Genomic DNA, 9,888 nt, shown 5'->3' with positions numbered 1-9,888 from the left:
TCTGCACATGTATGTGTCTGCGTGTGCATGTGTGCCTCTGCAGGTGTCTGCACATGTATGTGTCTGCGTGTGCATGTGTGCCTCTGCAGGTGTCTGCACATGTATGTGTCTGCGTGTGCATGTGTGCCTCTGCAGGTCTGCACATGTGCATGTGCATGTGTGCCTTTGCAGGCATCTTTGCATGTGTGTGTCTGTGTGTGCTGCTTCTGTCTATGCATGTGCTCCTATGTGTGTGTGCACTTGCTTGTTTGTGCATCCATGCGTGTGTTTGTGTGTGTGCTGGAGAAGATGGGGTGGGACCCCTCCAGCCGTTGGGTTTCTCTTCTGCTCTGGAGAGCAAGGGGTGCCAGGGCGAGGCCTGCCCTTCACTCTGAGGGTCTCACCAGGTGCACACTGGTTTATTTGGTGCAGAATTCAGGCAGCAGGCAAGCGGCGAACTCCGTCCAAGAAGAGGGATAATGCCTCCCCCACTTCATCCCCTCCACACTGCGTAGTGTAGGGAACTGCTCTAGACCCCATTAGAAGTTTTTTGGGGGGAGGAACAGAAGAAGGAGCAGAAGAATTACAAAAGAGACTGAAGTCAAGATTACTGTATTTGTCATTTGCACTCATTTGGACCTAGAAAATGTTTACTTCGGAATGCCAATTTAGTTTGCAGCACCAGTTGTTCATTGATTGATTAGTTGCTTTAGTTACTAATGCAGTCACCTTTTTTTTTTTTTTTTTTGAGACAGAGTCTTGCTCTGATGCCCAGGCTGGAGTGCAGTGGCATAATCTTGGCTCACTGCAACTTCCACCTCCTGGGTTCAAGCCTCCCAAGTAGCTGGGATTAGAGGCATGTGCCACCATACCCAGCTAATTTTTGCATTTTTTAGTAGAGATGGGATTTGGCCACCTTGGCCAGGCTGGTCTTGAACTCCTGACCTCAAGTGATCCGCCCACATTGGCCTCCCAAAGTGCTGGGATTACAGCACTATTATTATTATTATTATTGAAAGGAAGTTCAGAGGAAGAAAAGAGGATGGAAGTTGGACACTAGAAAACTATAAGAAAGATGGCATTTAGTCCCCACCCCCACCACTCTGCCAAAAACTGGAAGAATTCAGGGGAGTTTCCTTCCCATCCCTAACTCTCAGTCTCCAAGTTCCAATCAGCTGTGGGTCACATGGCTATTACCTAGTGAGGAAAGGGTACCTTTTTCTGCTCTCTCCCCACCCACACATCCAGACTCACTGTACAGTAGGGGTCAGGAGGTCCTCAGCCCACCCTCGGGGTCACACCCAGCAGCCCAGCAGTGTTCACAGGGGGGCATGGAGAGGGGTGGCCAGACCACTTCCTGCAGAGGATAGATGATGGGGGAGCCCCTGCCTGCTCTTCTCCTGCCCCACAGAAGGTCCTCACATGTCCTGGTTGTCGCCTCCAAGCTGGCCTTGGCTGAGCTGGAACATGGCCACCGCCACCTGGAGGGCCAGGTAAAATAACCACGTCAGAAGAGGGCTGTGTTCAGATATGGGCATCCATCTTCTTGCCCCCAACATTGCTTTCACCAAACGGCGATGTTTATTTCTAAAGCCAAAGCAGAAGGGTTCCTCCCACCAGGGCCCCCAGCTTCCTGAGGGACAGTGCTGTGGTGGGATACCTCTCCCTCCTCCCCAGTTTCAGTACATGTGTAAAGTCCAGGCAGAAGGTGGAGGTGTCTGGATAGCACTAGCCTACCTTCTGCCCAACTCAGAACCAGGTTTCCAGACCTGTCCATCTCAGATCATTGGAACATTCCTCCCTGTGGCCAGGCTGAAATATCCTTGAACGTCCACCCGCCCATGACCTGGGGCTGCTCTGGAGGCTAGGCCTCAGTGGGCAGAAGGAACAAAAGAACATTTATTGATGCTTCTCCACAGGTAAAATGTCATCAGAAGGTGCAGGTGAGGCCGGGTGCGGTGGCTCATGCCTGTAATCCCTGCACTTTGGGAGGCCAAGGCGGGTGGATCACTTGAGGTCAGGAGTTCAAGATCAGCCTGGCCAACATAGCAAAACCCCATCTCTACTAAAAATACAAAAATTAGCTGAGCATGGTGGCACTAGTCTGTAGTCCCAGCTACTCAGGAGGCTGAGGCAGGAGAATCGCTTGAACCCAGGAGGCAAAGGTTGCAGTGAACCTGTCACACCACTGCACTCCAGCCTGGGCAACAGAGTGAGATGCCATCTAAAACAAAAAACAAAAAAAAAAGCAATCCTGTTTAGGCTTGTCTGCAATCACGAGAAAACAGGAGACAAAGGTTTACCATGTATGAAGTGATGGTTTTCTGGGTTGAATGGGGTCCCTAAAAAGATTTATTGAAATCACACCCTCCGGAAGCTGTGACTGTGACCTTTGTTGGAAATACTTTGGTCTTTGCAGATGTAATCAGGTTGGGGGGAGCTCAGTAGGGTGGGCTCTACTGCAATAGGACCATGAAAGGGTCTCAGAGACCTGGGGGGGTCCACGGGGCCCACTGTGAAAGCTGCTGTTCTGAGCCATGCCCGTGCTTCTGTCCACCCCTGCCTGTGACCACGCAGGTGTGGCCCACGAGGAGACTCCAGCAGTGAGACGTGAGGGCATCTGCTGGGGGTTCGCAAACAGGACCCCAGACTCCGAGTCCCCCGTCAGCATCCGGGCACTGTGGGTCCACCACGAACCTCCTGTCCTGTGACACAGAGCAGCCCCCTGGTGCCACCTCCAGATGGATTTTCTGTTGCTGGAAGTTAAACCAGCCTCAGTAATTCACATAATATCTATTTCAGCTTTTTCCCACGGAGGGGCACAGGGAGGGGCATTTTCTTTTATCTTCTTCCAAATTTAGCTTAAAGGCTAACATGTTTTCATTTTAAAATAGTTCCGTCTGCTATGTGCAAACAGTGGAAATGCAACTTGAACTAGCCTAAGCAAGAAGTCAATTTTATGGAAGGATAGTTGGAGTGTCTCCTGACCAGCTGTGCCGTGGGAAAGCCCAGGTGTGGCCGGGGTGGAAGCAGCTGAGCCAGGGACCCAGTGCCGGCGAGGCTGGCCCACCTTTGTTCCTCCCGCAGTGCCCGCCTGTCTTCCTGTCGCTGCAGAGGGGCTCCCTCCTCACAGGAGAAGACATGGCCCCAAGGTTTCACCCCTTGGAGGGAGAACGGCCTCACTCACTCTCAGGCCTGATCCCCAAATTCCATATAAGGGAGTTCCCCCGTGGGGACCAGTGCCCACCTCCGGGTGAATCAACTACAGCGGGGGTCTCATCGCACTCGGGGCCCTGCATCTTTGCACCTTAGTGCGTCCTCTGAACGCATGGAACTGACACCCCAGCAGATGAGGCAGTTTCCAGCCGGGAGGGCCAGCGGGGGCAGGGGCAAGGAGGTCCCAGCTGGACAAGGCTGGTGGGCGTGGCAGAGGCCGTCGCCAAGCCCCTCTCTGCTCTCCCCTGCACCCGCTGCCCCTGGCACAGTCTCAATTCCCCTCTTCCCTTCATAAGAAGAGCGCCCTGCCGGTGGTTCTCACGCTGGAGCAGGGCACGGCGGCCACACTCAGAGCCTCCCATTCTGCACTGGGGGCCCAGGAATCTGCATTTCCCACACGGTTACAGATGGTGCTGATGCTACAGCTCCGGGAACTCCACTTTGAGAACTAAGTGGGGAGAGGTCTCTCCAAACACAGCTGCACCAGTGCCCACCCCCAACGGGAGACAGCGCATGCCTTCCGAATGCTCAGAGGGGAAGCCTGCATCCGCCTCCCAGCCCTGTGGTCTCCAGTCTTCCCAGCGGTGAGGGCCCCGGGCACTGGCTCGTCCACCTCCCAGCCCTATGGTTTCCAGTCTTCCCAGCGGTGAGGGCTCCGGGCACTGGCTCCGCCCTTTAGGCACAGCAGGGAGCGTTCGGGGTTGGCTGCTGGCCATGGCTGAGACATAAGAGACCCAGGATAAGTGCTTGGGTGGCTTCTCTATCCACCCGTGAGACCCCTGAGGCCCCACCTCATTGTCTCACCTGACTCCCACCCAATCCCCACCTCAAACCTGACCCCCACTCAACCCCCACCTCTCACCCTACCTCTCAACCAACCCCCACCCAACCCTCACCTGACCTCTTCACACCCCACCTCAAACCTGACCTCACCTCTAACTCTGTCCTCACCCCTCACCCGACTCCCACCCCTCACCTGACCTCTTCACACCCCACCTCAAACCTGACCCTCACCTCTCACTCTGTCCTCACCCCTCACCTGACTCCCACCCAAACCCCACCTCAAACCTGACCCTCACCTCGCACTCTGTCCTCACCCGTCACCCGACTCCTACCCAACCCTCACCTGACCTCTTCACACCCCCTCCTCTACTGCAGTCTGGCAGCCTGCATCCCCTACTCACACTGGCTGTGCCTCCCTGCAGCGCTGAGCTCATGGCCCCGTTGTGGCTTCTGCTCCTGCCCCATGCGAGGGCACAGCCCACATCTGCTCTTCTCAGCTGTTTTGCGGAGGACACCAGACGATGTGTTTCTGGAATACTTCATACCACTTCAGCACCTGAACAAACCAGGCCCCCGTTTTGCACGTGCGTGGCCCTTCTCACTGAGTCAGCACCCCTGGGTCCTTCAGGACTCCACCTGGGGTGGGGGGCGACAGCTCCCGCAGCAAGCCCCTCTGCCCTGGTCCCATCAGAACCATCCACGGACACACCTGTCGCCCCCAGGGCGGGGCCGACCACACAGCAATGCCACCGGCCTCCCCCCGGGAATGAAATTCGACTTCTCCTCCACACTGACCGCGCAGCCCTGAAAGGTTTGTAGTGAACTTGTAGAAAATGGAAAACGTGACCCTGCTGGCCCAGGGTTTTTGGTTCTGTGGACCCAGCAGCCTGGTGTCTGATTTAGCAATTCCGTGACACTGCTGCTTCCACCGGCTGCAGAATCAAAGCTTTCAGGGGCGTGTCCAGCCAGCTCCTGAGTCTTTTCCGGGCCCCCCACTCGTGAGCCGGGTCAACCTAACGTGCGTTTGGCTCCCATTTATGTGAGGGTGGCGTTCTCACAACTTGAGACCACGACTATGCCCAGGGGGGTTTCCGGCACATTTCCAGACACAGCTGAGGCTGGGTCAGTGAGGGCTGAGATGTGCAGCCTCGGGCCTTTCCCCGGACCTGGCCCCTCCCTGGACACTCCCCCCACCCTGCCTGTCATCCCGACACTCCCCTCAGCATTCATACACAGGGTGCTGCTCTGTGTCCTGCACTCAGAGGAAATGGGGCTCAGGCAGGTGGGCGGTCTGTCCTCAGGACAACCCAAATCCCTGACCTAAACTTCTTTTTTTTTTTGAGACGGAGTCTCGCTCTGTCGCCCGGGCTGGAGTGCAGTGGCCGGATCTCAGCTCACTGCAAGCTCCGCCTCCCGGGTTCACACCATTCTCCTGCCTCAGCCTCCCAAGTAGGTGGGACTACAGGCGCCCGCCACCTCGCCCGGCTAGTTTTTTGTATTTTTAGTAGAGACGGGGTTTCATTGTGTTAGCCAGGATGGTCTCGGTCTCCTGACCTCGTGATCCACCCGCCTCGGCCTCCCAAAGTGCTGGGATTACAGGCTTGAGCCACCGCGCCCGGCCAGCCTCTTTTTTTTTCTTCTTTTTTGAGACGGAGTCTCACTCTGTCACCCAGGCTGGAGTGCAGTGGCCGGATCTCAGCTCACTGCAAGCTCCACCTCCCAGATTCACACCATTCTCCTGCCTCAGCCTTCTGAGTAGCTGGGACTACCGCCGCCCCCCCCCCCCCCCGGGTTTTTTTTTTTTTTTTTTTTTTTTGTATTTTTTAGTGGAGACGGGGTTTCACTGTGTTAGCCAGGATGGTCTCTATCTCCTGACCTTGTGATCCGTCCACCTCAGCCTCCCAAAGTGCTGGGATTAAAGGTGTGAGCCACCGCGCCCGGCCCATGCAGCCTCTTAATGAACCACCTCCCACCCTCCGGAGCCAGGACCCCCCGGAGCCAGGCAGGGCACGCTGTGGACAGGGGCGGGTCTGAGCTGGTCTTGAGTCGGTGGAACCCTGGAAGAAGTGGCTCCGTCATTCTGGTTGCCTGGGCCATCAGGCCCTGCAGGTGTGGATCTGGGACAGTGAGGATGCAGGACTGGTCTGCAGCTGCAGATTCCAAAGGCGGGAGCCCAAAGTCCCCATCTTCAAAGACTGTCACTTTGCAGGTACAGTTTCAGTAAATTAATCTGGGGGCACACAAATATTTGGTCCATAATACGGCCCATGGTAGGGGGGACCTGGGTACCACCGAGGGTGGGAACAAGCTGTGGAATGTGGAGCCCACCCTATAGAACCTGGGCGGGGAGGTGGGTGCGGCTGTCCCCTCGGCCTCCGGTCCAGGGGCCCTGGGATGGCCCTCGGCACTAAGGGAGGGTGTCTTCAACCCAGCCCGTCAATGCTTGGGCCCGAGGGTTCCTGGTTGGGGTGCACCCTGAGCACTGTGGGGTGCTGGGCAGTGTCCTGGCCCCCGTACGTTAGATGTCAGTAACACCGCCACCTCCTGCAACAATCAGAAGTGCCCCTAGAATTGTCAAAGTGGGGGTCCTGCCCTTCCCAACATTTGAAGAGAAATTTTATTTCCATGTGGCAGCCTCTCTCCCGAGAGCCTCATCCTGTCCCCGCACTGCAGGGCGTGTTCCCAATGTTGGCCTCGGTCCTGGTGGCTCCCGCCAGCATCTCCTGGGCAGCTGTGACTGCTGTTTCCACCGGGTGGAGGTGTCTGCCGTGGCCAAGCATGCAGTGGAGAGGATGGCCATGGGGACAGCAAGGCTGGGGGTAAGGGAGGATCCAGAAGCATCCAGCCTGGGACCTACAGGTAGTGACCACCTCAGGGCACCCGAGGTTCACCCATGTTCGCCTCCCAGAAACCCTGAGAGATAGGGGTTATGATTCCTGCTGCTGCCTGAGGAAACAGGGACTCAGAGAAACCGTGTTGGTCCCTGTCCGGCCTTGGCCTCCCTCGCTGCGCTGGTCAGCACTGCAAGCCCCAGCCTTGTTTGGTTTTTATTTTATTTTATTTATTTTGAGATGGAGTCTCACACTGTTACCCAGGCTGGAGTGCAATGGTGCGATCTTGGCTCACTGCAACCTCCGCCTCCTGAGTTCAAGCAATTCTCCTGCCTTGGCCTCCCGAGTAGCTGGGATTACAGGTGTGAGCCACCACACCCGGCTAATTTTTGTATTTTTAGTAGAGACAGGTTTTCTCTGTGTTGGCCAGGCTGGTCTCAAGTGATCTACCTGCCTTGGCCTCCCAAAGTGACTCATGTCTGTAATTCTGGCACTTTGGTCGTTAAGCACATTCACGCTGCAGTGCAGCCGTCACCACCCTCCCTTTCCAGGTCTTCTCTATCTCCCCAAACAGACCTCGGTCCCACCGAACATCAGGTCTCCGTCTGTTCTCCCCCACCCCTGCAACATCACTTGCCTCCCGTCTCTACAGATGTGACGACTCTAGGGCCCTCGTAGAAGTGGAATGACACAGTATTGTCTTTCTGTGGCTGGCTTATTTCACTGAGCATAACGCCCTCCAGTTTCATCCATGTTGTAGCGTGTATCAGAACCGCCTATGTTTTGGGGCTGGGTGCAGTGGCACAGGCCTGTAATCCCAGCTCTTTGGGAGGCCACAGTGGGCGGATCACTTGAAGTCAGGAGTTCAAGTCCAGCCTGGCCAACATGGTGAAACCCCGTCTCTACTAAATATACAAAAATTAGCTGGGTGTGGTGGCACATGCCTGTGATCCCAGCTACTTGGGAGGCTAAGGCAGGAGACTCACTTGAATCCAGGAGGCAGAGGCTGCAGTGAGCCGAGATTGCACCATGGCATTCCAGCCTGGGAGACAGAGCAAGACTCTGTCTCAAAAAAAAAAAGTACTCCTTTTATTTTTTTTGAGACGGTGTCTCGCTCTGTTGCCCAGGCTGGAATGCAGTGGCACAATCTCGGCTCACTGCAGCCTCCATCTCTCGAGTTCAAGTGATTCTCCTGCCTCAGCTTCCCAAGTAGCTAGGACTACAGGCATGTGCCACCATGTCCCGATAATTTTTTGTAATCGTTTTTTCTTTCTTTCTTTCTTTCTTTTCTTTTTTGAGATGGAGTCTCGCTCTGTCACTCAGGCTGGAGTGCAGTGGTGTGATCTCGGCTCACTGCAACCTCTGCCTCCCGGGTTCAAGTGATTCTCCTGCCTCAGCCTCCTGAGTAGCTGGGATCACAGGAACGTACTACCAGGCTGGGCTAATTTTTGTAGTTTTAGTAGAGATGGGGTTTTATCATCTTGGCCAGGCTGGTCTTGAACTTCCGACATTATGATCCACCCGCCTCAGCCTCCCAAAGTGCTGAGATGACAGGCGTGAGCCACCGCACCCGGCCCTGGCTGAATAATATTATCGAGTGGAAATGCCGCTTGGGGTCCATCCATTCTTTCCTCGGCGGACACTTGGATGGCTTCGTCTCTTGGCCACCGTAGGTCGAGCTGCTGTGAACACTGTGTACGAGCCTCTGCGTGGATGTCTGTTTGAATTTCTCCTGGGCATATACGTAGGAGTAGAACTGCTGGATCACGCAGTAGCTCTCCATTCGATGCTTTGAGGAGCTGCCAGACGTGGGTTGTGTTTTTGCAGCAAGAATTCATTCTGCAGTTTGTCCTGCAGTGGGTCTTTTGCAGCATCAGTCGACGGTCTCTGGCCTAGAGCACGGTTGTGGTGCTTGGGGGGCCCTGCTGCGGAAGGTGGAGGGGAGGAGGAACACCTGCCACCTCCAGGCAATACACGAGGAAATTTTTACGTAATGCGACATTTTTATACCATCAGACTATTGGAAAGTATTTCTTTCTTAAGTTTCATTCTCTGATGCCTAGATAAAATAGACTGAGGAACTGTAAAAGACACTGACCATATTTCCCTGAAAGCCGGGCACTCGACCATCGGAACTAACTCTTCTTTTTTCTCTCCTCTGCTGTCAAGAAGTAAATAGAAACTAACAGCTGAGCAGTTTGGATGTATGTTTGCTGATGACTCACCAAGCATTCACAGCCAGGGGGCCAGTTGCTCTTCTGCTATAGAAAGAAAATCTATTTTGGCTGGGCACGGTGGCTCACGCCTGTAATCCTAGCACGTTGGGAGACTAAGGCAGGTGGATCACGAGGTCAGGAGTTCAAGACCAGCCTGGCCAAGATGATGAAACCCAGTCTCTACCAAAAACACAAAAATTAGCCAGTCATGATGGCAGGCGCCTGTAATCCCAGCTACTCGGGAGGCTGAGGCAGCAGAATCGCTTGAACCCGGCGGGGGAGGTTGTAGTGAGCTGCTGAGATTGTGCCACTGCACTCCAGCCTGAGTGACAGAGTGAGACTCCGTCTCAAAAAAAAAAAAAAAAAAAAAAAGAAAAGAAAGAAAGAAAACCTATTTTAAGCAAAACTGTAAACTCATGGATGCCCCAGATGTACCAGAGCCCTGAAGACAAAACCCATTTTCACATAGGGCTCCTGCCACAGCCCCTGCCACTGCCCTACCCACTGCCACCATGCCTCACCCCCTTACCACCTGCCCTGCCCACTGCCCCCATGCCCTACCCCCTTACCACCCATCCCATCCACTGCCCAGTTCCCTGTCCCCTTACCACCCACCCAACCACTGCCCCCATGCCTTCCCCCTGCTCCATCCCCCACTCTCACTCCACCCACTGCCCTGGTTTTCCACCCCCTGTCTCCTGCCCCCATGCTGGGTCCCTGCTCCACCCACCCTGCCCACTGACCCCATGCCCCGCCTCCTGTACCACCCCTGACCCCACCCACTGCCCCATGCCCTGCCCCCTGTATCATGCCCCACCCCACTGCCTCCCCTTTCCACCCACTGCCCCCATGACCCACCCCTG

The sequence above is a fragment of the Rhinopithecus bieti genome, unplaced genomic scaffold (assembly GCF_001698545.2).
Source record: "Rhinopithecus bieti isolate Rb0 unplaced genomic scaffold, ASM169854v2 scaffold_9899, whole genome shotgun sequence".
In the NCBI taxonomy this organism is placed as follows: domain Eukaryota; kingdom Metazoa; phylum Chordata; class Mammalia; order Primates; family Cercopithecidae; genus Rhinopithecus; species Rhinopithecus bieti.
This window is presented reverse-complemented; position numbering follows the sequence as displayed.